The sequence below is a fragment of the Pleurodeles waltl genome, chromosome 6 (assembly GCF_031143425.1).
Source record: "Pleurodeles waltl isolate 20211129_DDA chromosome 6, aPleWal1.hap1.20221129, whole genome shotgun sequence".
NCBI classification, from domain to species: domain Eukaryota; kingdom Metazoa; phylum Chordata; class Amphibia; order Caudata; family Salamandridae; genus Pleurodeles; species Pleurodeles waltl.
In genome coordinates, this window is record NC_090445.1 from 1693159957 (window position 1) to 1693187265 (window position 27309).

Genomic DNA, 27309 nt, shown 5'->3' on the forward strand with positions numbered 1-27309 from the left:
TAGTTCGAGCATGCTGCACATAGAGGAAGAAGCTAAATGGAAGTGCTTTGGTTATATGCAGGGACATTGGAATTATGTTGCAGGAAAAAAACAAATTATGAGTTATCAATTTTCAACACCAATAGCTGTAATTCAAGCGAATGCGAGACCTATTGCATGGTAGCCGAGGTCTGTCTCTGTGCCCACTTTGATTGCGAACACTACAGAAATGCAACTGTCAGTGTCCATGGCACTTTCTTTTGTTGTTTAGTGTCAATGCCCTTCCATGACAAGGGAGCTAACAAGCCCCACCCTAGCTTTGATGAAGAAGAGGCTAAAAGGCCACTAAGGACCTCTGATTAGACAGGGATTGGGGTTAATGCAAAACCCACTACCCAATGGAATTGTTTTTAATATTTTCTGGAGTTTATGAACACAAGGAGAGATTAAAAATAATTTGTGTTTTACAATGTAGGCCAACCTATAACACTTTGTAGTCCAGTCAGAATTGCACCATTCACTTTTTTAAAAAGGTGACCTGTTTTTTTATGAACAGCATGAAAGACTTATAAATAATATTTAAAACATTGCACCTTGGTAACTGCTCAGCTGCCACAAGGCTCTCTAGCCTGCCCCATACTGCTGCCCAAGTGTGATCCTGGCAGCCGACATCTTGCCTGATGCCATCTTAAACTGCAGACACTTGTCAGCTTCCTGGCACTTCTCTTTTTTTGACATCTAACATTACAACCCCACTCTTTTGAAAGGTTGGAGGCACCAATGGGCATGATGGGGATGGGGAACTAATCTCTCCCCTGCCGTTGGGCAAGGCAGAAGGGTTAAGGCTGCAAAATGATCCTCCTTGCCATTGGGTGAGATGGGAGATACCAAAAACTCCACTACAACATGCAGTTTTTAAATCACTCTTAGTGTTAATGAGCAGCAGATGGGATTTAAAAAAGAATGCAAAATACAGGTCTATTGTCACCTTCATAGTTTAACAAGTGTTGGACAGTGCAAATTATTCAAAGGCTTCTCCAATGTCTGCAAACACCAGGAGAGCCTTCAAAAATATTTACAAAAACCTCCAGTTCTATTTGCAATTGTAACAGACAGCTGATCTGGACTTCTTTGACACTCCAAAAATAAAGGCAAATCGCCCTGGGGCAGGGGACTGATGCCATGGTGGCAGGGCCATAACTGAAAAGGCAGCACAGGGCAGTTATCGCCGGCCTCAGGATTCCTTTTAATAACACCACCCTCTTCCTCTTGCACAAGGCATTGGAACTAGAAACACGCCTCCCACCTAGACGAAACAGGGTATGTGCCAAGTACTCTTCAGCATAAGCAAGGTGAGGCAGCCAGACATGCCCCCACAGATAACAAATACCCCTGCTCTGGCTCAAGGGGGGTCATCAAGCAGCCTCTGAGTCTTAGGTGCAGGGAGTGGTTGGAGACTGCCTACCTTTAGAGGCTGTGGGTGCCCTTAGGCAATGAAAGAAAAGTGCACTGAGATCTTAATTAAGTCAGTAAAAATAAAATACATGGCTCTGCTCTAGGCATGACAGGGGAGCACAGCCTGCCCCCGAGCTCAAGGAGTCAAGAACCCCCCCTGCGGATACATTTAGGGTGCCAGCAGGCGTTAACTGCCCCAGTCCTCCATGGTCAGAGCCATTTTGATATTCAAGGAGGTAAGCGAAAGGTGAGAGGTGAATATATTCCCTGTTCACAATTGCAAGCAAGGCATCAGGTTAGCTGTCACCTGCCCCACGCTAAGAAAAGATGTGTTGAAAGGATGCCCCAGCCACCTAGTACAATATCGATACCTTCTCACACAAAGAAACAACTCTTCATCAATGTTTCAATTCCGAGTCACTCCACCTAATTAGCCACACAATGTCAAAAACTCATACGCATCTTTCATTGTATTCACTCCATCTCTCATTCATTCTTCATATCCACCCCTCACAAGTGAAGGTCCTTCAAAGTCTTTCCAAGTATTGCAAGGATCTATCTCACTCAGTCTAGCTCACTCTGAGCCCTCTTACCACTTCACGTTAACGTTGTGGGAAGATATTGATGGTGAAATGAATTATTCCAGCTGGTACCTCTTCACGAGTCAAATGGGATCAAGAGATACATTCCTCAGAATGGGGAATAATCTGCCAGATTTGGAATCACTGAATCCTTTATTTGCCTGCTTCAGGGGAATTTGCCACTCTTTTTTATGACTTGTTCTGTGCTTTAGATTGCTGTGCTCCCCCTTCTGCTCAATGCAGGTGTGGGTTGGGGAATCACTCCAGCCCCTGCCTCTCCACCCCCAAGATGACCAGTGCCCCCACCAGAGGTGGAACAAAATCTCAGACACCACCTGGGCAGATGCCCTCATTACCTCTATCCCCGCTACTGCCACCAACCTCAAACAGGGAGTGAAAAACTTCAAAACCTGGATCACCAGTTGCACCAACAACATCATCCCCATCAAAAGCAACAATCCTAGAAAGTCCTCCAAAAAGGCCAGCTGGTACACCCAAGAACACAGAACATCAAAAACAGCAAAACGAGACAGCAAACAGCTGGAGAGGAGATGGAGCGCTACCAAGGATGCCTCCAACAGAGCAGCTTTCAAGACCTCCCGCAACCTCTAGCACTGCCTGCTGAGGGCAACAAAGAAGACAACCCTTGCTGCGAGCATTGAAATCAGCGCTAACAACACCAGAAACATTTTAACATCATTAAGGAACTCTCCAACCCGGCTGCCAGTGAAAACAACATCACACCTCACAGAAGCTGTGCGACAACTTTGCCCACTTCTTCCATGACAAGATCGCAACCATATACAGAAACTTAGAACCCTAACCCACAACTACGGAGTTTCTTGATAGACACACCACCACTGTAACTGACACAAACCACCTGGAACATCCTCTCCAGAGAGGCCATCACCTCCACCATGATATCCTTCCACTTGGGAGCTTCCACAGACCCATGCCTGCACCACATCTTCAACCTTGGAAACCAAAGGATCAGCCAGGATCTCACCACCCTGCTCAACACCTCTATCACCACTGCTACATTTCCTGATGCCTGGAAACACACTGAAGTCAGACCACTACTCAAAAAACCCATTCACCGACCCCAGTGAACCCAAAAACCTCCAGCCAATCTCCCCGCTCCCATTCCCAGTGACGGTACTGGAAAAGATCATCAACAACAAACTTAAGACATACCTGAAGCAGAACCAGCTACTCAACACCTGTGAATCCGGCTTCTGCAGCAATCACAGCACCGAAACTGCCCTGATCGCAGCCACTATTGACATCTGAACCCTCCTCGACTGAGGAGAAACAGCAACTTTGATCCTCCTCGAACTCTTGGCAGCCTTTGACACCATATCCCACCACATGCAGATCGAAAGACTCCAGAACACCGGCATCCAAGGGGATGCGCTCAGATGGATCATCTCCTTCATCACCAGAAGAACCCAGAGGATCTCCCGCCCACCTTTCACCTCTGAATCCAAGGAAATCATGTGCTTATTTCACTGCCCCTCTCTCTTCAACACATATAGGATGCAGCTGGCCAAAAATCATCATATCCAATGGTCTGAACATAATTTCCTATGCAGACGACACCCAACTCATTCTCTAACTCACAGCGACTCCGCCACCACCACAACCAACTTCCACAGATGAATGACAAGCATCGCTAACTGGATGAAAACCAACTGTCTGCAGCTAAACACAGACAAGACGGAAGTATTGATCTTTGGCAATAGTAGCAACACACGGAATGACTCATGGTGGCCATCAGACCTACAACCCACACCCACTCCCTCCGACCATGCCAGAAACCTCAGATTCATCATTGACAATAAGCTCATCATGAAATCATAGATCAACTTTGTCTCCCCCACCTGCTTCCTCACTTTGTGCATGCTATGTAAGATCTTCAAGTGGCTACCCCTCCACATGAGACACACCATGACACAGGCACTCATCACCAGCCCAAGGGACTACGGCAATGCCCTCTATGTATGAATCGCTGCTATCTCCAACAGAGACTTCAGATGATACAGAACACCACAGCCAGACTCATCCTCGGCCTTCCCCAATGAACCCACATCACACTTCACCTCAGGCAATTCCACTGGCTCCCCATACAGAAAACATGTCAATTCAAGCTGGTGACCCATGCACATAAGGCTCTACACAACGAAAGACCCACGTACGTTAACCACCGTCTGAACTTCCACCAACTGTCGAGAAGACTATGCTCTGCCTCCCTTTCACTTGCCCACAGTCCCTGCATCTACCGAAGCAGAAGTGGAGGATGTTCCTTCTCTCACACCGCAACAAAAACCTGGAACAGTCTCCCCACGCTCTTTTGGACCATCACCTCACTTCCAGAATTCCGAATGGCCCTCATGACCTGGCTGTTCAAATAAGCCTCCAGGACTTGCAAGCACCTGGATAGCCTATCAGGTGATTAGCTGTGCTTTATAAATCCTGAGTGATTGACAGAGCATTTTCTCACTCAAATCCCTAAGGGTCACTTGATTTACCAAGTTCAGATTGGCATTTGGTAAGACCAAGTAATTCCGGGATGTCAGAAATGGCTAGAACATTAACCTCTTACCCTACATGAGAATACAGCTCCAGCCAACCCATAGTAGGACCTTATACTGCTTCTCCGATGCTTATTATCTTTGAGTCTCTTCCAAGCTCACTATCACTCATGCTCACTCTCTGAGGTTTGTAGTTGGTTTTTGTAGTTGGTTTAGCTGCCTCTTAAAGGCAAAATATTTTATTATCTTCAAATATAATACCAATGCTTGTGCGGAACCTTACTCATAGTAGCTTCCAAAAATTGTGAAATGTGTCTGGATGATCAATGCCTGCCTGTGACACAGTATTTTGTGAAACTATTAATGCACAGAGTTGTGCCACATTAATATGTATTCCTTCCTACATCCTACTAGGTGAACGGTGAAGAAGAACTGCAGAAACTGACCCCCTAACTGCACCCACTCACAAACTTCTGATCAACACCAGACCATATGATCCATTAACGATTATTCAAGAGATCAAAACCCGGAGGCAGATCCCTTGGAGACCAGGGACCAAGATCATCGAATGCCCTCTAACCCCCTGCCTCCAGTGCCACCAAGATCTAAACAAAAATACTTAAGATTCAGAAATCTGAAAGACTGAACTATTTTGAACAGTTTTCTAAAGGAGCTCCTCACTGATCAAGGGTCACGTTTGAAGGACATCCGATATAGGTTACACCCAACGAGTGGACTCCATTTTACCTTCTGCCTAGCTTCTTCATATAACTGTGTACTGTCAGTTCTTCTAGTGCTCTGAAGTATTCAAGGCAAGGTTTGTAGAGAAATATGAAACTCACAATACCTAAATAAGCATGTTACTTCTTTAATGATGGCAGAGTTTATGCTATTTGTAGTTTTGTGTGCTGCCATGAGCAATGGATTGTTGAGGGAGTTATGATGACATAGCTGACCATGACTGGTGAACTTTGGATGTTCTGTGGTGTGGTGCAGAATGCCCTTCCACCTGAAGCATTTTTCCAAGCTATATGCATGAACAAATAAACACTGGAGAGCCATCACTAATGTCTCAGTAGTTACTGTTACAGCAAGGATCTGTGTTAAATTCAGATTTTGATGGACAACAATGTTTGATCCCTCTAGATAAAACTGTTCTAAACTTTCACAAAACAACCTTGGGCAACAGAAAATGATCATGTCACGTTTTATGATATTAGTTAAATATTTGCATAGGTTGTAGGTTGCCTGAAGCTAAAAGACACCGGACCACAGACTTCCTTTTGAAAGGTGACATTTGGATTAGATTTTATTTAGGAATTCCCTGAAACAAAGGACACAAGTTCTATACATTCATAAAGGCCTGCTAATCCAGAGCCAAAGTCAAATAACAAATTAGGAATCTGGCTTTCACCATCTAAAATTACTGTGATATGCCACCATCATCGAAAATAAATATCGGAATATGCTTTGTAACACAGTTGCCATGGTTTGACACCATAATGTTCCAGGAATTGCTGATTTACTTCCTTTAGGGACACTGAGGGTATGCCTAGTTGCATATGTGCTTCATGAATTTCCCAGAATTCATGAACTAGAGCAGGATCTGTAATGTTGAATTGGGCAAAATGTGATTAATCATAATTTAACAGTTTTGAGCATCACCACTGTTGAATTATAGAAAGGTTGACCTGGACAGTGTAACACTAATCTCCGTAGCCAAGGCTGTCGCGTGGGCTCTCATTGTCCTAATGAGGCTGCTGGATTTGAGCGGCAGTATCACCTGAATAGTGGGGAACTGAGTCCAATCCCACACTATGTGACAACTATCGGCCTAATCCATTTTCCGGCTAACTAGCAGCGCCTCATCTCTGCCCGAGAGCAGGGTTGATTTGCGGCAACCGGGCGCATGACAAGAACGACTTCTAAGGGAAATCGTGGTGGATCAGATCTCATCCTTTTCTCTCAGCTACAATAGTCTCACACATGCAAAGACAAACAGAGGCAGAAGTTGGTTCAGTAAGATTTATTGAATCAGCTGTGTCTTAGGTAAGATGGCATGAAATGTAATAATAAGAATGATGAAACTTGCTAAAAGCAAAATTGTGACAAGAAAAGTGAAACACAGAAAAGGTCCCACCATAGTGTCACTAACTACTATATATATGTGTATCCTACCTAAGCTATGCTAGAGCACAGCGTGATAAGCCCTAAATCGCCCATCAGGATTCCCCACCTGGGAAGACATCATCCCCCATAACTGAGTGTCCCTGTTTTCTAGAGAAACACCATCCCCAACTAGGCCAGGGAAGCGGTAATCTCAACAAGAAGCTGTAGCGAAGTCACCCAGCATGTGGCTGTGGCCATCTGGCTGGGACCTCCCTCTAAGGTGCATGGGACAAGAGAATGCTTTTATAATAGAACAGCTGGTGTTCTAAGAAAATGTCCCTACGGCAAAATACGTGTGTTTCTGTGTATGTTAGAAACGCAGTTGACCCCTTGTACTGACAATCCTATCTTTTCTGCATTCCTGAGGAAAGCACAGGGTGAAAGAGTGTCATGCTAAAAGACGTAATGCTTTCCTAGGTGACAGGACAACTAGATAAAGAAAAAAAAAAACAGCACTATTAATTCTAAAATAATAACAAGCATTTGCAATGCATCGCATCTCACGTTTGCCCGTGTTCGAGCTATTAGCGTTGTAAACTCGTAACCGGACTTTTCTTGCCACATAAACCATGTACGTAACCGGAAAAAGTGCAGTTAACTGTGTAACAGGGTCGATATTATGCAAAGCGCTCAACTTCTGCCAAGCGAGATCGAGCTGTGAAAATAGAGAAAAAGTAGTCCACGAACCGGCCTGAAAACAGCGAGCCTCGTATGTTTTCTGTACTTGGTCGGTGCGCTCGAGGAGGGCTAACTACCGGAAAAGGCATGACGTATGCATGCCTTCCACTAATGAAATCAAGTAGATTCTAACAGGCAAGCCCACGAACCAATGAAAGACACTGACGTGACGTGGATGGGGCTCCGAGCCCTTTTTAATTCCTAAAGCGTCTCGCTAGCAAAACGCATGCGCAAGCGCATGCGACGCAGGCTCGACCCTAAAAATGAAGCAGGATAAAATGTAGCTAGCCTAAAGGGCACAATCAGTAGGCCTCGTTGCTAAAATAATGTGCCCAGAAAAATCGCTAAAATGGCTACGCAACAAAGCATTACCCAGAAACACTCAAATTCTTACACATGGCATATTTTTATAAATGTGTGTGCCACATGCATGTCAAATCCATGGGAGATATCTATAAACACAAAGCCCACCTGCGTCTCTGTGACAATTCTAGCACATGCTGTATGTGATTACACTGATATCACTTACCGCTCCACGCCTAAAGGAAGACCATCTCCCCTTTGGGTCCTAGTAGCTCTCCGTATACAGGGATATCAATCTCAACCCTGTCCTATCAGAACCAAGTTACCACCGCTGTTCAGGAGATAGGTAGTACGTTATAGCTAAGCCTGGCCATAATTCAAATCATGCCAGAGTAATTGGAGTAATTTCAGAAATATCATGTTCCTATTTGGTGCGGTGTTACGAATAATAACATGATTATGTCTGTTCAGTGAAATAATAGTAATTTGAGGGAAAAAACTCCAACAGCCAATGCACATTCAGCAAGCGTGATCGGCTGCTTGTGCTACTATTTATGTTCTGTTGTATTTAGGATTATTTTCTTGGCACAATTGCATCCATCTGTCCATTGTGAATGCAAGAGGGAGTATTTGCTTTAAGAAAATAGCGCTAAACTCAGATTTACTCTTCTCACTGAATGCCGCGTAATCTGACTATATTTTTGGGTAACTGTGCATGACTGCACTACACATAATTACACAAGTTAAACCCAGCCCTACTTATAGCTCCCTGTTTCACTTACATTCCCCATATTTATTCATTTCAGACTCCCCAATCCTGTCTCTTCTGTGGCGTTCTTGGTTCTTACCTCCACCGATAGAGGCCTAGATTGCTCGTTGTCCTGATCAGAACTCCAAAGTTTACCACACTAGGGCCCTCATTCTGACCCTGGCAGTCCTAAACCGCCAGGGTCACGGGCAACGGAAGCACCGCCAACAGGGTGGCGGTGCTTCAGTGCCCATTCTGACCGTGGCGGTAAAGCCGCGGTCAGAAAAGAGGATCCGGCGGTTTCCCGCCGGATTTCCCCTGGGCCAGAGAATCCTCCATGGCGGCGCTGCTTGCAGCGCCGCCATGGGGATTCCGACCCCCTTCCCGCCATCCTATTCCTGGCGGTAAAACCCGCCAGGAAGAGGATGGCGGGAACGGGTGTCGTGGGGCCCCCTAACAGGGCCCCACAAAGATTTTCACTGTCTGCTATGCAGACAGTGAAAATCGCGACGGGTGCTACTGCACCCGTCGCACCCCTGCAACTCCGCCGGCTCCATTCGGAGCTGGCTTCCTCGTTGCAGGGGCTTTCCCGCTGGGCTGGCGGGCGATCTTCTGGCGATCGCCTGCCGGCCCAGCGGGAAAGTCAAAATGACCCCCGCGGTCTATTGACTGCGGTGCGGTCTTTCGCCGGCTTCCGCCCGGCGGGCGGCGCTACCGCCCGCCGGGCTCAGAATGAGCCCCTAGGTCCCCAGGGCCGAATTCCGTTTTTCAGATTCACTTGCTGCTGAACACCATATCTTCATTTCCACCCTCCACACACCTGGTGTCAAATGAACCCTACTTTAAAACCCCACTATCAAATCCCCACATCAGGTCCACAGTGCCCAAACTTTCTCATCTCATCCCCACCGCCCAACTCCAAATTGGATTTTCAACTTTTCAATGTCCATTACCAATGACAATGCCGGTGCCAGCTTGCTAGAGGATGTTCAGCAAACTTTGTCCATCAGGATTTCTGTGATGCCATGTGCTGCAGCTTTTCCTCTAACGCCCAGCTCTCTACATTGGCTCAGCATTAACCATCCTCCCACCAAACATCCTCTAATAGGACTGCAATATCACTCCCTTATCAGATTCTGATTCCGCTGCATCAGTGCCTAATTCGGAAATAAAAAAGTGCTGGTGCCCAAAACTCTCCTTTGAAATATGTGGCTGGTATAATTAAATGTGGGAGCACAGAATACTGAGACAGCATAATCCTAAAGCCATCTCGGTCCTCTTTAATCCATTTACAGCCACTCCCTGCCCCTACAGCTCAAAGTTTTCTGCTTTCTCCCTTGAAACTTTTTCGTTTTTCTCTTCCTCAGTCTTTCCCATATGCGTCTTTTGCTCACAGTAAATGCCTGATGCAGAAAAATAAGTGAAGGCCACCATAAAATAGGTGCCGGTGCCTCCCACCGGAAAACAACGAGTCCAAATTAAGCAATGCCGGATATCCCTAAAGAGGTTTCAAATCTCTTCTCTCCTCATCTCTCCTGAGAACCCATCTTCTCCATCAGGTCCTCTGTGCTCACCATCTCCATCAGAGCTTATGGTCACCTCCATGAGACTCCCAGTGCACCTCTTCTCTATTAATTCTAAGGAGTCTGCTTCTTCTCAGTGCTCCTCTCACAGTGCTCTGAAGCCCAGCATGTCGTTAGGGCCTATCATTGGTCATCAGCTCCTCAGTTACCATCTCCTGACCAGTCATCATGTGCAGACTCTATGGCCTGTTTATCCACAATTACATCCCTTAAAACTCTATTAAGTCCTCATTCCCACATTCTCCACAGTCGACTGCATACACAACCCTCATCAGTTTCATCATGAACCCTTCCGATTAGGTCCACATTCCTCACCACCTCATTCATATACATGGTCTATGATGTTAGTAATATCAACAGCACACTCTGCACATCAGCTTCCCTGAGCCACACTCCTCATCAATCTACTAGGCACACACTGCTCATCAGATCCACAGTGCACTCTGCACATCAGATCCCCATGACACACACACTTCATCTGGTCCACAATGCACACAGGCATCATCAGGTCTACAGTGCACCCCCACATCAGGTCCCCTGTGAACACAAATTTCAATTGATTTACAATGTACAGGATCCTCATCAGATCCACTGTGCACTCTTCACATCATGTCACCACTGCACAAACTCACCTGGTCTGCAATTCACCCACTGTTCATCAGATCCACTGTGCACTCCACACATCAGGTCCCCACTGCACATACTCTTCATCTTGTCCACAATGCACACAGACATCATCAATTCCACCATGCACCCCTCACATCAGGCCCCTGTGAACATATATCTCAATTAATTTACAATGCAGAGTCTCCTCATCAGATCCGCTATGCATCCCTCACATGAGGTCACCACTGGAAACACTGTTCAGCTGGTCTGCAATGCAACCACTGCTCATCAGATCCACTGTGCACTCTGCACATCAGGTCCCCACCGAACACACTCTTATTCTGGTCTACAATGCACACAGACATCATCAATTCCACCATGCACCCCTCACATCAGGTCCCCTGTGAACAGATATCTCAATTCATTTACAAGGTAGAGTCTCCACATCAGATCCACTATGCATCCCTCACATCAGGTCACCACTGGAAACACTGTTCAGCTGGTCTGCAATGCAGTCACTGCTCATCAGATCCACTGTGCACTCTGCACATCAGGTCCCCACCGAACACACTCTTATTCTGGTCTACAATACACACAGACATCATCAATTTCATCGTCCACCTCTCACATCAGATCTCCTGTTAGCATATATTCTAAATCAATTTACAATACTAATGCTGTACAGTCTTGCAAAAGGGCATTGACAAAACCGACAGGTTCCAAAGGAGAAAACATACTAATTTAGAAATAAATATCAATAACTTATGAGTGTTCGTGTTTAGGGAGGCTAAATGGTATTGTTGTTTAGTATGTGTTTTTTTTAAGTATGGTTCTTGGTATTTACTTTGGATATGGTATGCTGTGGTTGTTAGAGCCTTACTTTGCACGATAGGAGTTCATGCATTTGTATAGTGAGTCTGCAGATTTTAGATTTCAGTAGGATTAGGGATTGTTCAATTTTTGGATCCCGGTAGATTAATTCTTTTTAAAGTATTTTATAGGACTCAATAGAGGGTACACTAGGGGGATGTTTATAGTTTGATATTAAGCATGAACTGTATATGTTTGGCTGAATGGTGGAGGGCACAACCTAAAAGTGGCATCCATTATCCATGTGTTACATTATGTTCAGGTTAGTAAATTGTTATTGTTAGTATAAATGATAATTATTTTACCATAACTGAAGTTGTCATACATAAAAAAGGTGTCTATTTATGTGTGGTTAGTTAATGTTGGGGTGTATCCATATCTTCATATTTTCAGATGTTCTTCATGGTTCTCTGGGTATTCAATGCCTTCTAGCAATTTCTCTTTTTTAGGGCTGCTACAACAGGGATTTGGCCTGTTGCTTTTTCAAGAATGTTTGGTAGAATAGTTTAAAGTATTGTTGCTATTGATTCTCATGAGCTCGTACTGACCTTTTTCAGGCCCTGCAAAATATTTTTGGCTTGTATTTCAGGGGTATGGTTATGTTCCCTAACACGTTCAACTATTTCATTTATAGTGGTGGTCCATTCTCCCTGGTGCATCAAACGGTCATTGGTGACACCGGCAAGGGCTTTAAAGAATCCTCTGGTGCAAAGCACCGGAGGATTCTCTTTTTTTAATCCCCAGGGGATATGCATAATCATTTATGCATCTCTCCCCTATCCCCCTCCCGTCCATCTGAGACGTCAGATTTCCATGAGGCACCCTTACATCACAATTTTTCCCACCTGAGCAGAGACATGAGCAGGTAAGCCAGCTCTCTACTCCAGTGGTGAAAAAAAGGCCAAAAAGGCCTCCCCAGCTTTCAAGGAGGCCTCGTTTGAAAGGGATGCTGACCGTTGGTCACAACAGATTTCATCTGGAGGTCAGCCCTCATGAAAGTGCACCCCACCTCCCTCCACCCCCCGTACGGTAATTTCTTCTTTATTTTTAAATGTTGGTTTTCCCCTGGGTTGTGGGGGCAAGTTTCCCCCAGGGCTTAAATGGTATCAAAAAGAAAAAAAAAGTGGCAAAACTGACAGGGTGTCGGCCCTCCAGCTCAGGGCCGATCCTGTATGGGGGCTAATTTTTTTTTATACATGTATAGTTCTCCTGGGGTCGAGATTGGCTCCCAGGCAAGCCACACATTTGTTTTTAAAAAAGTGATATATATATCTCTCTAGCTATACATATATATATATATATATATATAGAGAGAGAGAGAGAGAGATAGATAGAGAGCGAGAGAAACTCTCTCTCTCTCTCTCTCTATATATATATATATATATATATATATATGCATATATATATATATATATATATATATATATATATATATATATAAATATAGAGAGCAAGAAAAATCTCTTCTCTCTCTCTCTCCCTTTTTATACATGTGCATGTATTACCAAGTGACCGTCGCCACTAGGTAGTTATAGTTAGAACTGAGTTTCTATAGAAAAAGCATTTTTTTGCTTGCCCATATCTTTGGTGCCGGTTGATGAATCTTCACAACATTTTCCCCAAAATGTTCCCATCATGTCAACTGCTGTCAGAAAGGTTTTGGAGTGATCAATCAAGCGGGGGCTGAGAAAAAGGGGAGAGGGTGTTAAAAATGCTTTTCGACATTCATTTTTCTGTATGGATTTTGAACAGCGATAGCGCTGAAACTACTGCACGGAATTACACCAAATTTGTCAGAAAGGTAGGTCCTGGTCCAGAAAGCGACCATTTTGTGATTTGGTGTGAATCCATTTAGTGGTTTCCTTGTAATTAACTGGAAGACAAATTTGTATATATAGGGACGCAGATCTGTCAAGACTCCTACGCAGGGCATTGAATGAATAGAAGGGCTCAGGATAGAGGTATTTTGACCCCATGGGGGTATTGAATGGGTTTGTGAGGGACCCATTATGAGTTAAAAAGGTTAAAACCCATTTTTTTTTACGATCATGGAGTCCTGACTCCGTTGCGGTACTCAGCATGGCCCCCATTGTCACGTTGTGATGGGCTTGCAAATTCTGGTGAAAAAATATATACATATATTCACATACTCACTGTTACACACACTATCAGACCCGCTGAGGTACTCACTCCCCGGCTCAGAGACCCACTGAAACCCTCATGCACTCACTCACAGAGCTGCGCAGACACTGACTCACCCACTAAGACACTGATGCACTCACTCTCAGACCCAGAGACTCTCACAGCCAATCTAACCCCCAGGTAACCCTCTTACACCTATTTTCACACCCCGAGAGACAGGCTGCGGGCACCTCCCACCACACACAGTCAAAAGGCGTTGCGCAGCGTGGGGTTGGGTGGTTAAAGTGGTTGCCTTGCGGGCAACCCCTGCCGTTCACAGGTGAATGCCGTGCACAGCGCTAAGTTGAGTGCTTATAGGGGGTTGGCTTCAGGGCCTGGCCTCAGGCAAGGCTCTGCGGCCAACCTCCACCATGCATGGCCAAAGACCGTGAGCAGCAGTGGTTGGATTACCGTACAGTAATGAAAATTACTATATATATTTTTTAAAACATGGAAATTAACTAAAAAAAAAAAAAAAAAAAGTTTACAGGGACGTTATAGTTAGTAAATATGGTTTTCTTTGTTAAAAATGTTATAGTTATGAAATATGGTTTTGTACGTTTAAAATGTGAGACTAACTATAACGTCCCTGTAACCTATATATATATATATATATATAGAGAGAGAGAGAGAGAGAGAGAGAGAGATCACTTTTTTATACATTTGGTTGAGAGAGCGAGATAGAGAGAAACTCTCTCTGTCTTATTATGTAGACATATAAAGGGGAGATCTCTCTATATATAGATAGATAGACAGACAGATACAGGTACATATATAGATAGATAGATAGATAGATAGATAGATAGATAGATAGATAGATAGATAGATAGATTAGATTGATAGATAGATAGATAGATAGATAGATAGATAGATAGATAGATAGATAGATAGATAGATAGATAGATAGATCTCTCTATAGATAGACAGATACAGGTACATATATATATATATATATATATATATATATATATATATATACCTTACAGGCAGCAATAAAAATGTCAAGATAACTCTTGTGATTATGTACTTGCTGGAGAAAGAGACTGGAGTTTTGTCTTGTGGCAATTTTTACATGCCATACAGTAGCACAGAGGGTTAATATACCTGCTGCAAAGAATAGATTTGTATTTTATGTGTATAGCTGAGCCTATTTGCAAAGCACTTAAAAAAATGAAATGTAGGTGAGAGAGGGGCTATGAGGAAATGAGGGGCACTTTTGCTCGGTGGAAGTGAGCAGGTCATGGGGCGGGCGCTGAAAGTTATTTTCGCACTGGACTGGACAACTCAGACAACATATCTGCCTTCTGCTTTGGATAGTATTTTGGAACGACAGTTTAAGTCAGTAGCAGAGATGGCGTTTCTATGCATGACTGCTGCTCAAGCCCCAACTCGGGTTATGGAGCGAAGCTCTGCGGCAGAATCTGAGACAACAGATACTGAGACAGCATCTGAGGAAGAGGACAATGGAGCAGAATCTGGAAGTGATTTTTCAGTCAGCGGAGTTCCATCCAACAACTCATCTTCCAGTTATTCTGAGGGACACGTCATGCTGTCTCTAATAAGTGATAACTTTCAATTGGGAGCAGGTAGGAATATCGAGTTTGTTTCTAAAGAATTGTAATTTAAAACCTTCTTTCAGGGTGAAGTTGGAAGTCACAATTCTGAAAATGCCACTTTTAGGGGTAGCTGGCTTTTGTGTATTGCTCCCAGTCAGTGAAGCAAGGGGCTATAGGTGGTGGCAGCATGGGCCATCACTGACTTGATGGGCTAAAGGGCTTTCACCTATCACACTTGCATATCACAAAGGCTCTGCCTGAGCACACTCACAAAGACATTGACACTATTCTATTTTGACTCTCCACAATCTGGTGCCAGTGCAGGAGGGTTGTAAATTCCAAATACCTCAGGGGGTTGAAAACCCCCAGAACCTTGTCCTACTTCAAAAGTGGGCACCAGGAAAAATAATGGCCCCTCAGAACCAACTCTGGAGTAGACCTCATGACCTGTGGAAGCCTCAAAATAACTGCTGTGTTGCTCTGCCAGAAGGACTGCTACTCTGCTGGCCAGTTGACCTGCTGCACTGCTGCTCTGCTGCCTTGCTACGTGAGTGAAGGACTGGACCTTCATCTCAATCCCAGGATTGTCAGAGTGACTCCAAGGGCTTTTAGGATGCCCTCTTGATCAGAAGCCTCAGGGACAGCACAGACTGCAACCATCTTGAACCCAGCACCTAGACTCAGCTTGCTGTAAGTCATGTCCTCCAAGTCATGCCACGCTGTCTTGGATCCTTGGAAGTGGACCTGAAGGAGCATTTTTAGCCCAACTGTAGTCCTATGGGAAGAACAGGCACAGCTCAATGCATCTCCTCGCAGCTCCACATAGGAACCGCTGCTGTACAACGCACCCCCAACCCAGGACTTTGCATCACAGCCCAGTCTCCTCAGAATCAACATTATGCAACGCATCCTCAAAGCAGGCATTTGCATTGCAAGCCCCTTGTCGACGGCGTCTTTGACAAACATGCACGACCACACAACGCAAGCCTCGCAACTTCTTCAGAATCAGTGGGTGCACAATGCATCTTCGACTCAGGACTTCACATTGCAATCCCTAAAACTTCTTGGAACCCAGCAGGTGCACAACACATCTTTGAAGCAGGACTTTGCATCACAAGCCCCTCATCTGTGGCGTTCTCGCCGATGACCAAGCTGCCATAGGTTTAAGCATGGGTTAATTTGGGGTTTGCTTGTGTTTCACCCCAACAGAGCTTAGGGTTCCTGCTTGAGTAGTGTTTCACCCCCTCAACCATGTTAGACCATGTCAAGGGATGTTCAGGATGAATTTGACAGATTTAAAACTGTGCAGTTTGGCCATCCCTGTCAGCAGTGTTTGGCCTGCATAGTGTTGTAGGCCAGCATTATGTGATCACAGCACTGTGAGAGGATGGATACTGGTAGGATAGTGTGTTCATTTGGGGCACTGCTGTATAATGGACAATCATATTGTCAGATTGGCTTTGCGTTTTGTAATACTAGGTCCATACTGTGTTATATTACCACAATGCTGAGTGATGTTGGCCTACTACTGTATGTTTAGATGGACTGGACCAGCGCTGTATATTGAGACAGATACTTCTAATGCACCAACATTTGTTTACATTTATTAAATTTACCAAACATGCAGCTGATATCATATTATAAAATGATATAATAATGTACTAATCGGTAAAGCATAATATATTTTCCAATATGTTGTGATCTGTTGGAAGGCCATTACTAGTAACAAATTAATATCTTAACGTTCAATGAAATATCTATCCACTAATCTGATAAACTCCCTAGGGATACATTAGATATGGAAAAAGCACATTTGAACCTAATTTGGAGTTAATTTGTTTCTGAACTTGCATCCAAAAAGTAGAGATGGAAGGGCACAAGTAAAGTAAGTGTTTTAGATCAGCTTGTTGTGATGAGCCTGTCCAGCAAGCATCTGAATTATCTGAATTAATTTTGTGTAAGGATGTTGGAGTGAGTAATAACCTATTAGAAAGGTAAAATAATGTTTTTGTGGTGTTTGCTGCACTAGATGATTTCCTGATTTTAATCCATATCTGTCTCCCTATGGGAGTGGACCAAGTAACATGTAAGCCGTGCTCCCATGCTATCTCAGTATTTGTCTTGTCTCTATCGGTAGATGGATATTGTAAATATGAGTATCTGGTGGAGGCTTTGGGGTTTGTATGTAGAAGAGAGCCAAGGGGATGGGCCGGGACTAGTGGGTTAAAGAAGATTCATTTAAAAGTATTATATGCTTTCCAGATGCTGTTTTGTAAAATTTGGAATTTATGTTGTAATGAGGGTGGAAATCCAAACCGTGCTTGAGCTTGTTTAAAAGAAATTCTTGATGGAAAAATGGATTAATCCATACCAATCCCCGTTTCCTCCAGGATTTCAAATACATGGGTCGATTGGTTATGTGAATGAATCGGTTATGCCATATAGTAGAATGGAGGAAAGTCTGAAGATATTTACATATATACGATATAATAGCATCTAATAATCTAAAGGTGTTTTTAAAAATAGGGGTGGGTAACTTTTGAGGCTTACGTGTAAATGTTAAATATACTTTGAAGAGGAAAGGTGAAAAGAAATTATGCTCTAAATCAACCCACAGTGGGCGATATTCTTAGGAGGGAGTGATCCAAAATGCAGACTGTTTCAATAAAAATGGTTTCTAATTTGAGAAGTCAGGAAAGTTTACTCCACCTTCATTCTTAGAACATTTCAACTTTGCTAAAGATATACGTGGGCATTTTTTGCACCAAAGAAAAGAAGAAAGCATGGAATACATTGTTGTGTAAAACTTAAGAGGGATTTGATATTTGATATTTTGATATTTAATATTTCTTGAGTGCATCAATACCCAAAGGTGTCTTGGCACTGAAGAGTCCTTTGACAACTGATCAGAGGCATGTATAGCTTATAGTGGGAGAGAAAACTGCCAGGATTTCAGCTGTTAACAGAAGCTAAGCAGCTTAAACTGGCGTTTTATGTGTTATGGCACAATATTCCATAGCTGACAGGTGGAAAACACAAAGCTACGGCCAACCCAGAAAGTTTTCTTTTTCCTGGGAATGGAGACTAAATATGAGGAGGTAGATCTTAGTCTTCTCCAAGGTTGGGACCACTTGATTTTTTTCCTAAGGTAGTCAGGGCATACCCCATTCAAAGTTTTGTGTGCCAGACAAAGTGGGCTTAAAGGCAACCCTCCTCCTTACAGGAAGCCAATGAAGCTCCACCAAGGCGTTTTTTTCAATGATTAATGTTTTGGAAGTTTTTAAGAAGGCGGGCAGCGGTATTCTGTAGTATCTGGAGAGTTTGCAATGGAATATTAGAAATAATCTCAAGTATAATGGGTACCAGCATAATTTTTATTGTATCAAGACGACCCCACTACGAGAGGTACACAGAATGCCACTGATTAGTTAGTGAGGGTATTTTATTAACACAATTACCCATATTTAGAGATATGGATGTTTTAAGGGATTAGGTGAATTGAAGTCCAAGAGATTTAATTTATTGAGGTTTTCAATTAAAATTGGAAGGTAAGAAACCATTTTAAATGTAAATTTATTTAGAGGTAACATTTCACATTTGTCATTATTTAATTTATATCCATATACTAAGGTATAGGAACTAACCTCAGACACAAAAGCAGGAATGGAGGAATGAGGTGATGAAATAAATAGTAAAAAATCATCAGCATAAGTGGCCAGTTTAATTTGCTTGGTATTATACGAAAAACATGTAGATCCGAGTTTTGTCTGAGTTGAGTTAAAAATGGTTCTAAGGTGAGATTAAAGAGAAAGAGGGAAAGAGGACATCCTTGAAGCACACCCCTGCTAAGGTAAAGTATGGAGAAGTCGACTCATTTGCATAAACAGTTGCTCAAAGAGTGGTATAAAGAAGCAAATGAGGTTAATTATTTTAGGTCCAAAACCAAACCAGTTAAGAGTATGAAACAAAATGTCCAATTTGCACAATTAAAAGCCTTCTCAGCATCTAGGATGATAGACACTAGGGATTTCTTAATATGTGTGAATGTTGAGGGGATATAAAAAACAATCGGGTGTTGTCAGAAATGTACCTCCCCTTGACAGAACCTGATTGTTTCTTTTCTAAAAGATTAGGGAGGAAATGTTCTAAAGCGCAGAGCCAAAGCCTTTGAAACAAATGTATAATCTCTATTAACAAGCAATATAAGTCTATAGTTTTTACAAAACTGTGGTTCTTTTCTTTCCTTCGGGATGAGGCAAATAAGGGCATCTAAAAAGGACCCTGATTATGAAGACAAAAGAGTGAAGGATTCAAAAGAAATAAGTAGTTTGGGGAGGACAATTTAGACTAGTGTGTATAAAATTCCACTGTGAAACCATCTGTCACTAGAGCTTTCTTTTTTTAATATTAGTAAAGCAGTATACAGTTCTGTTTGTGTAATATCGGATTCTAATAAAGAAAAATGTAATTGTGTTAAAAAAAAAGGTTTTTGCATGGATGATAAATAATGTAGAATTTCGAAGTCACAGGAAGAATATTTTGGTGTATATAAATTGTCATAAAAGTGTTTGAAGTGGTTTAGAACGTCTAGATCTTTGTGATAGGAAGTATTGTTTTCATCTGTAATTGATTCAGTATGTAACTTCTGTTGTTTGATTTTAAGGTAATTTGCTAAAAGCTTTCCCGCTTTATTTTGGCCACCATAAAATTGGGCGATATATTTCAGAAGATAAGAAGGTGTGGTGTTGGTTGTTATTTTATTAAAGTGCAATTTGTCCTTGATAAGTTGTTGCAACGATTGTTGTGTTCATGAGGTGTAATATGTATGTTCTAGTCATTTGATATCATCTAGAATTAACTTGGATTGATTTTGCGAAAGTTTTTTTTCTTTGACACAAAATTAATTATAAAATTGCGAGCTGAGGTTTTAAATGCATCCAAGATGGTATGAAACAGTGTGTCTACCATTGTTAAATTGAAAGTAATTGTGAAAGAACGAGGTAAAAGAGGAGGTAAATGAAGAATCTAGTAATGAATTGTCAAATCTCCATCACTTTGGAGATATAGATTTGGGTAAGATATCTAATTGTATAGAAATCGGCGCATGATCAGATATCAGGATAGCTCCTATCTCTGCAGAGTGTAACGTCTCGGTTAATTTATGGCATTTAAAAATGTAGTAAATCCGTGATTGAGTATGAGGTACTGCGGAAAAATGTGAATATTCACTCAAAGTGGGGTTAAAGAATCTCCAAGCACCTGTTAGATTGCATTGTTTAATAGCATAGAGAAATGTTTTCTGTGGTTTGTTGGGTGTTAGATGTGAAGCAGAGTGTCTATCAACAAGCTGATTGGAGTCTCCTGCAAGTACAAAATTATCACCTGGGTGTTGTAAAGGTTTTCTGGTGATAGTTGCCCAGAATTGGCAGTCTGGAGCAGTGAGGCCATATACATTCATTAAAGTAATTGGTACTTTATCAATCAATAATTGAGGCAATCCCCAATCCCCATCCACATCAGTTTCTTGTGATATTAGCTGTATATGAAGACATTTATGACAGAGGATTACAACACCATTTTTTTACCGATTCCTGGTGGCGAAAAAAAATTCCCCTACCTAACCCCTTTTTAATTTCAATGATTCCTTTTCTGTAAGATGGGATTTCTGTAAAAAAGCAATGTGAGCCTCAAGCTTCGAACAATGTGTTAAAAGTCCCTGTCTCTCAATAGGGGAATTTAAACTTCTGACATTCCATGACAAAAGCTCTAAAGCCATTCGAGAAAGATCAAAATGAAGGTAAAATCAGACATATTAGTAAAAGAGAAGAACAATAATCGTGTAGGAAAGAAGAGGTAGATTAATATTAAGGAGAAACAATGTAATCATCATTGGAAGTAGTTAATTGGAAAGGGAAGAGAAGAGAAAGGTCATGGAGAGGGAGGAAGGAAAAACGTTACTATGACCAAACCACAAATAGGAAAGGGAAGAGTAGAGAAAGGTTATGAAGAGGAGAGGAAAGGAAAAAAAGTTAATGTGACCAAACCACAAATAAAAAGGAAAGTGACATACCGAAGTAGTCTGCGATGAGGGTGGGGGAGAAACTACTTGAATAAGACGGCACGTCCAGTCCGTGGGGCAATGACACGGTGCACAAGAGCTTGAGAGAGGTGGATCAGGAGAAAAGCACAAGAACACCTGGGTGGATTTTATCAATAGAAAAAGGACATGAGATGAGTTGAAACAGAGTAAAATATGTGTATACCAACTATACTGATGAACATCGACTTGACATTACCTTAGCAACAAATGAAAAAGTAATTAAATCACAGAAATCACAGAAATATTCAACATTATAGAAAATACTTGTGAAACGTAAATATGGTATTCAAGGCTTAATAGACATGGTAATATTTAAATTGTCAGGTAAGCATCAATCAAGAAAACCTTCAATGGATTAGGATCTTCATCTGTTGTTTTATTTTGGTAGGTGACTTTGAAAACGCACAAATAAAAGAGCACAAAACGAGCACAGATGTTTACGTTGATCTGCAGTATTTTTTGCATAGTAGTAAGTAAAATGAAGCTCACATCCTGACCAGGAAATGCACTTCATTTGTTGGCCATGGGGATGACATATCAATTCAGTATACTTTGGAAAATAGAGTATGACTCCTCTTGAGGTTGATGCTGCAGTAGAAGGATGTCCCAGCCTACGCGCTTGTTAAATATTGAGTGATGAACTATCTGATAGATTAAGGAGTTTACAAAGGAAACTTTTAAAGGATGTGATAGGACTAAATCCTTCTGCCCCTTCCGGAAGACCATAAATTGCTAGATTATTTTTTCTACTTCGATTTTCAAGATAACATGCCTCTGTAATGTATGAACCTGTAAATTAAGAGAAGTTACCATAAGGGATAACTCATTAATGGATGTAACTTAATGCTCTGCAGCAATCATCCTCTCCTCCATTAGAGACCACCTATCCACTATCTATCTCCTAGAGATTGTAATTTGGGGTTTGTTCCTTCCATATAAGGCCTCCAACAAGAGGTCCACTGAAGCTATAGGAGATGGCTTTATAGGAGATGGCAGGTCTTTTTTAAGTTGTTCAGTTGAAGATTTATTTAAAGGTGGTTGTGAAAGAATTAAAGTAGAGATGGTGGATGACACAGAGAAATTCTCTTATGTGAAGAGGAGCAGGAGTCCTCCATCATAATATGTAACTGAACCACTGCACGATGTTTAAGGTACTTAACAGGTTCTTCTTCAGAGGCTGTTTAAGTCTTGCAAGCTTTCCTATGTACAAGGGCAGCAAGCAAAACCTTAGAAAGGAAGAGCAAATTATAAACAATAGATGGATGCCCGCAGATTCCAGTCAAAAGAGGGGAGGGGAAGCAAAATTATGAATTTGCCACTTTTTTATGAATAAGCCAAGATATTTGAATTGAATTGTGAGGTATCACACTCTTTAAAAAAAAGCCCATTCAAAACCACATGTCGATGAAGAAAAGAAAGCCTAACTGACGTGTGGTTTACTATAGTATGTAGCAAAAACAGGGGCAGTATTCAAATAGTGGGTATTCATATGCTTATAGCCACCAGGACATTTATGCAACTGAGTAAAACCAAAAGATTGAGCATGCTGGTTAAGTTAGTTATGTTTCAGGTGCAGTCTTTATGAAATGAGAGGAATCCCACCTGCCTGCTCATAGAGGAAGATAATATCACTTTAAAAAGAGGTGTGAACTCTTCAGAACACCTCCTATCAGCATTGTGAAGAAGGGGAGGAATGAAGGGGGAGTGTCTAGTAACAAGCAATGTTTCCTGTTAGTGCCCGTGGTGCCGCTCCACTCCCGACAAAACGGTGAGTGCCTCTGAAAAGATCGAGATGCTCCACCCACACGCACCTCGAGGTGAAAACAAAGGTATTTACCTCCGCAGCATCCCCTTGCAGCGATGAGGTGACATAGAGGATTTCAACCGCCCCAAGAAACTGCAGTAGAAGTCCTCTCCATGCATGCCGGCCGCAGAGCTTTACGAAGACTCCACCATTTTCTTTGGGCAGTAAGACATGCACTCCTTAGAACAATTACTCCAAAATGAATGTGGTGAATAGAAATTGAAGGAGGCGTTGTGAGGGGGGACTTAATAATACAAATCTATACCCACAAAAGTGTGCAATTCACAAAATACACTTTTAAATCTACCATAGTAGTGCTACTGAAGAAACAGGCTCACATGTACTCCAGCTGACTTTTGGACTATGTCATTTACCATACATGGACAACCACTGGTACTGCAACAGACTCCTGTAGACGTGGAGGCAGGCAAGAACACCACCTCTTTGGGAAATATGTAAAAAATATAAATGAGCTAACATTGTAATTAAAATGTATCTAAATTAGTATTAGATTTATTTCTAAATATTTCAAATAAAAATGATATTCTGTAATATACATAATAAGGCTTTAATAAAATATATTGTAAATTAAAATATAATTTGTAATTAATTTAAACCACAAATAAAAGAATGCATAATTGCATTCAAGATTGTGATGCATTAAACAGAAATTATACTATAAGTGGTGTAAATAACATTTGTTTTACATTAATGTATTTAATTTTATTTTTTTAATTAACTAAAAAAATAAAAAAATAAGCTTTTTTAATTTAAAATTAACCTTCTCACAATTACTTTCTATAAAGCAATCTGCATCCTGGTAGCAGAGACCTCCACAAATAGGCAGAAAGTTATTAGTAGTAACTTTTCTGTCGCAAATTCAGTTGTAGGAGTCTCCACCCTCACTTTTGAGGCGTGAAGACTCATACGTTTATATTTAGGTGCAAATGGACTCATGGAAATTGTGAATTCCATTGATGCGGAGATTTAGACTTAGGTACACCTGATGAGATCTACACATGCAAACCTACCTTTGTGAATAGGGCTCTTAATGTGTGCATGCTAGAAAATACAAACACTGGGATTTGGGCATTCTGAAAAAGTACAGAAAGTAGTAATGTTGGAAACAACTGGGCATTATTGAAACTGATAATGTATGCAACTGTATGCAAATGTACGATTGGCGACTTTCTCATTTTCTTCATTGGTCACCCATGTTCTGTGCAGAGTTCAATAAAGTTCAATTAAAGGAAAATATGGACAGTTCGTTTTTTTCTGAAATGCAAGTGGTTTGATTCAGCCCTTAGATAGGTGCAGCTCCTCCGTTCTGGCGGAGGAGCATCGCCCTCCCCCCCTTGCCAGCAGCAGTAGCTGCAAACCTTTTACTACAAAATGATAATAAACTATGAAACGATAAAAAGTATGTTTATTATCGTTTTGTAGTAAAAGGGGTGGGCATTGGGGATGACGAGTGCTGAGGGGGAGTGCACAGCACCCTCCCTCAGTACGCAAATATTTTGGGCCGGCAGTCTCGGGCCGGCCAAACACACATGCGCAGTAGGCTCTCTCCAGCCCAACACTGTGTTGCCGGACTGGAGAGAGTAAGCCCAGGCTCCCACTCTGCTTGGGAGTGTCCTGGCATCAGGATTAGCCGCAGGGCAGGCTGGGAGCCTGTGCCTGCAGCAAAGGAGCGGTGCGGGGTGGCGGCAAGGATCCAGGTAAGTGTTTTTTTTTTTTTATAATCGCCCACCTTGTGCGCCGCCCCGCCCCTAAAAAGTACCGCGAGCCGCTCCTGCCCTTAGACATCTTGGACATGGTCAAATCAGCCAAGGATCTTTGTCTGTGTCACACATGCTTCAGTGTTTGTTGGCTGGGAAGATGTGAAGTCATTGAGCACAAATTCCTGGACAGTGTGTAGTGGGAATACAACTTCTTTAAGAATTATATTCCTTTGTTGCAGAAGGTCCAGTGAGTTTTATGCATTGTGTATCCACCAGGAGGGAGTACAGTGTTGAATGGCTTGCTGTACATGGGTGCACTTTCAAATGCTCAAACACCCATGATTTTAGCCTTTGCAGTCGGTTGACACATTTATTTGGGAGGGCTTTATAAGTGAGGAATGCCATTGGCAATGCTCTAGTCAGCCACAGCTAGTGGTCAGTTTGAAGCAGAGGCACTCTTGACTGCATAGTTGAATTGAGGGGTGTATACAAGCGCAGTCAAGAGGTAGCTGGATGTGCTACAGGGTGTTGTCCCCGGTCACACTATAGTGATCTCTGAATGTTCCCTTCCAGCATAGGATATCAATCTCAGCATCTTGCATGTAGAGAAAGATCCATAGCTGGACTGAAATACATGATCCAGGCACAAGGTGTGTTTGTCTCCTTTTGTAGATTGCTTTCCAGGCAGAAGTGAATTTGTGTGTTGTAACAAATGTTTGGCAGGTGATCCGGGACAGCGCGAGCAAATCCACTAAGTAAAGTATTCAGACAGTGCTCGATAGACAAGATAGTGAAGATCCCAATAACCCACAGCACAATGCCCTGAAGGAAGATGATTGCACTGATCCAATAAAAACGGTTTGTCTGTGGTTGGAAATGAATGACCAAATCCTTTCTACAGCACTTCGCTTATGCCGCCTGTTCTTTCTTTCAATCTTACTAATAGTGTGTTATGATCTGCTTCCTCAGTGGTGGCTGAGACTTTGACAGATATAGGGACTATTTTTGAATATATTTCGGCAGATTGAGAGCACTTTTCTGATATTGGTCAGTGTAGTTGATACCCTTCAATCATCGAATCCTGGCTTCTAGCCGTGAAATAGATTCTGGCCCTCATTATGAACATGGAGGGATAGCCTCCGCCGACCATGCTGACAGTCGGCGGAAGACCGCCAGTGGCGGCAGCAGGCATCCTGCCATATTCTGACTCATGGAGCCTCACCGCCATTGATGGCGGTGAGGCCCGCTATGCACCACGCTGGTGGTCGGTGGCGGGTTGGATGCTGCTCCACCATCTCCGCCACATCAGTCCAGACACCGCCATTCCTGTAATGATGCAGTCATAGGCATGGCTGTGTATGTAGGTGTGGCAATGCCGGCGGAGCAGCATCCAAGGAGCCCGTTCTCTCCCAGAGCAGCACCACAGAACAGGTAAGTGCTGTCTGAGAGGGAAGAGGGGGGTGTGAGTTGAGTGTGTGAGTGCATGGGTGTGTGTGTGTGTGTTTGTGAAGGGGGGATGTGTGTCTTCATGTATGAATGCGTGTGTGCATATAGGAATATGGGTGCATGTGGGGGGTTGGGGTTTGGGGGAGGACCTGTATGGAGGTGGGGGGTGATAAGGGGGGGTTTGGGGAGACCTACAGGGAGATTGGAGGGTGGAGGGATGGGGGGGTCGGTTTTCAGGGTTGGGGGTAGGGGGTGCGGGCGGTTCTAGGGGCTTGGGGGATGGATGGGGGTTGTGGCAAGGGGTGGGGCTGACGTGTCACATACAGGTGACAGGAATGAGAATTCCTGTCACCTGTATGCTTTCCCCAGGCATTACGTGGTGGGGTATCCTGCCAGGAAATCCCTGGTGGAAATGGGATCATTATCCCACTGCCGGTCTGGCGTCCACTGCCGGGTCAAAAGTGCCTGCCGTCGGCCCAGCGGTCGAATCTGCCCTGGTGGTGGGTAGTAGTGAACTGGCTGCTTTACAGCCAGTTCACTACTGTGCTCACAGTATGGCAGTCTGAACCGCCATGCCCTTTGTGGTAATGACTGCCACCACCGGCGTGGAGGTCATTACCGTCATTTTAATAATGAGGGCCTATGTTTCACATATTCATGGAGCTAATTACCTGTGTTTTCATGATTTTCCTTAGGTAGGGTAGGTTGGAGACTGGCCTGGAGTTGGCCTGGATATTAGGGTTAACTGGTGCTCAGAATGGGAGCAATGATTGCATGTTTCAAGGGAAGGAGAAACTGATGATGGAAATAACAACTGCAGTGAGACATCGAAGGAACTGTTTCAAGCTGGAGTCACCTTGCTATGCAGCCCTGTATCAAAGGGAAAGAGTAGGAATGCACAGTATTTAGTGATATGGCACATTCCTGTGCATTCCCCCTGCACTGGCGCCATTTGGCAGCTTAGCACCAATAGAGGCACCCTTGCATCATGGGGCAAG

The 27309-nt window shown here is 42.9% G+C and overlaps 1 long non-coding RNA gene across 2 annotated transcripts in view; it reads right to left on the reverse strand.

Annotated features, from left to right (window-relative positions):
- Positions 1–27309, reverse strand: part of LOC138301362 (uncharacterized) — a 285033-nt gene that overhangs the window by 186614 nt on the left and 71110 nt on the right. For both annotated transcript variants that reach the window (XR_011205095.1, XR_011205096.1), the window contains exon 3: positions 21311–21436. This is a non-coding gene — a long non-coding RNA (uncharacterized lncRNA). The remainder of the gene's footprint in view (positions 1–21310; positions 21437–27309) is intronic.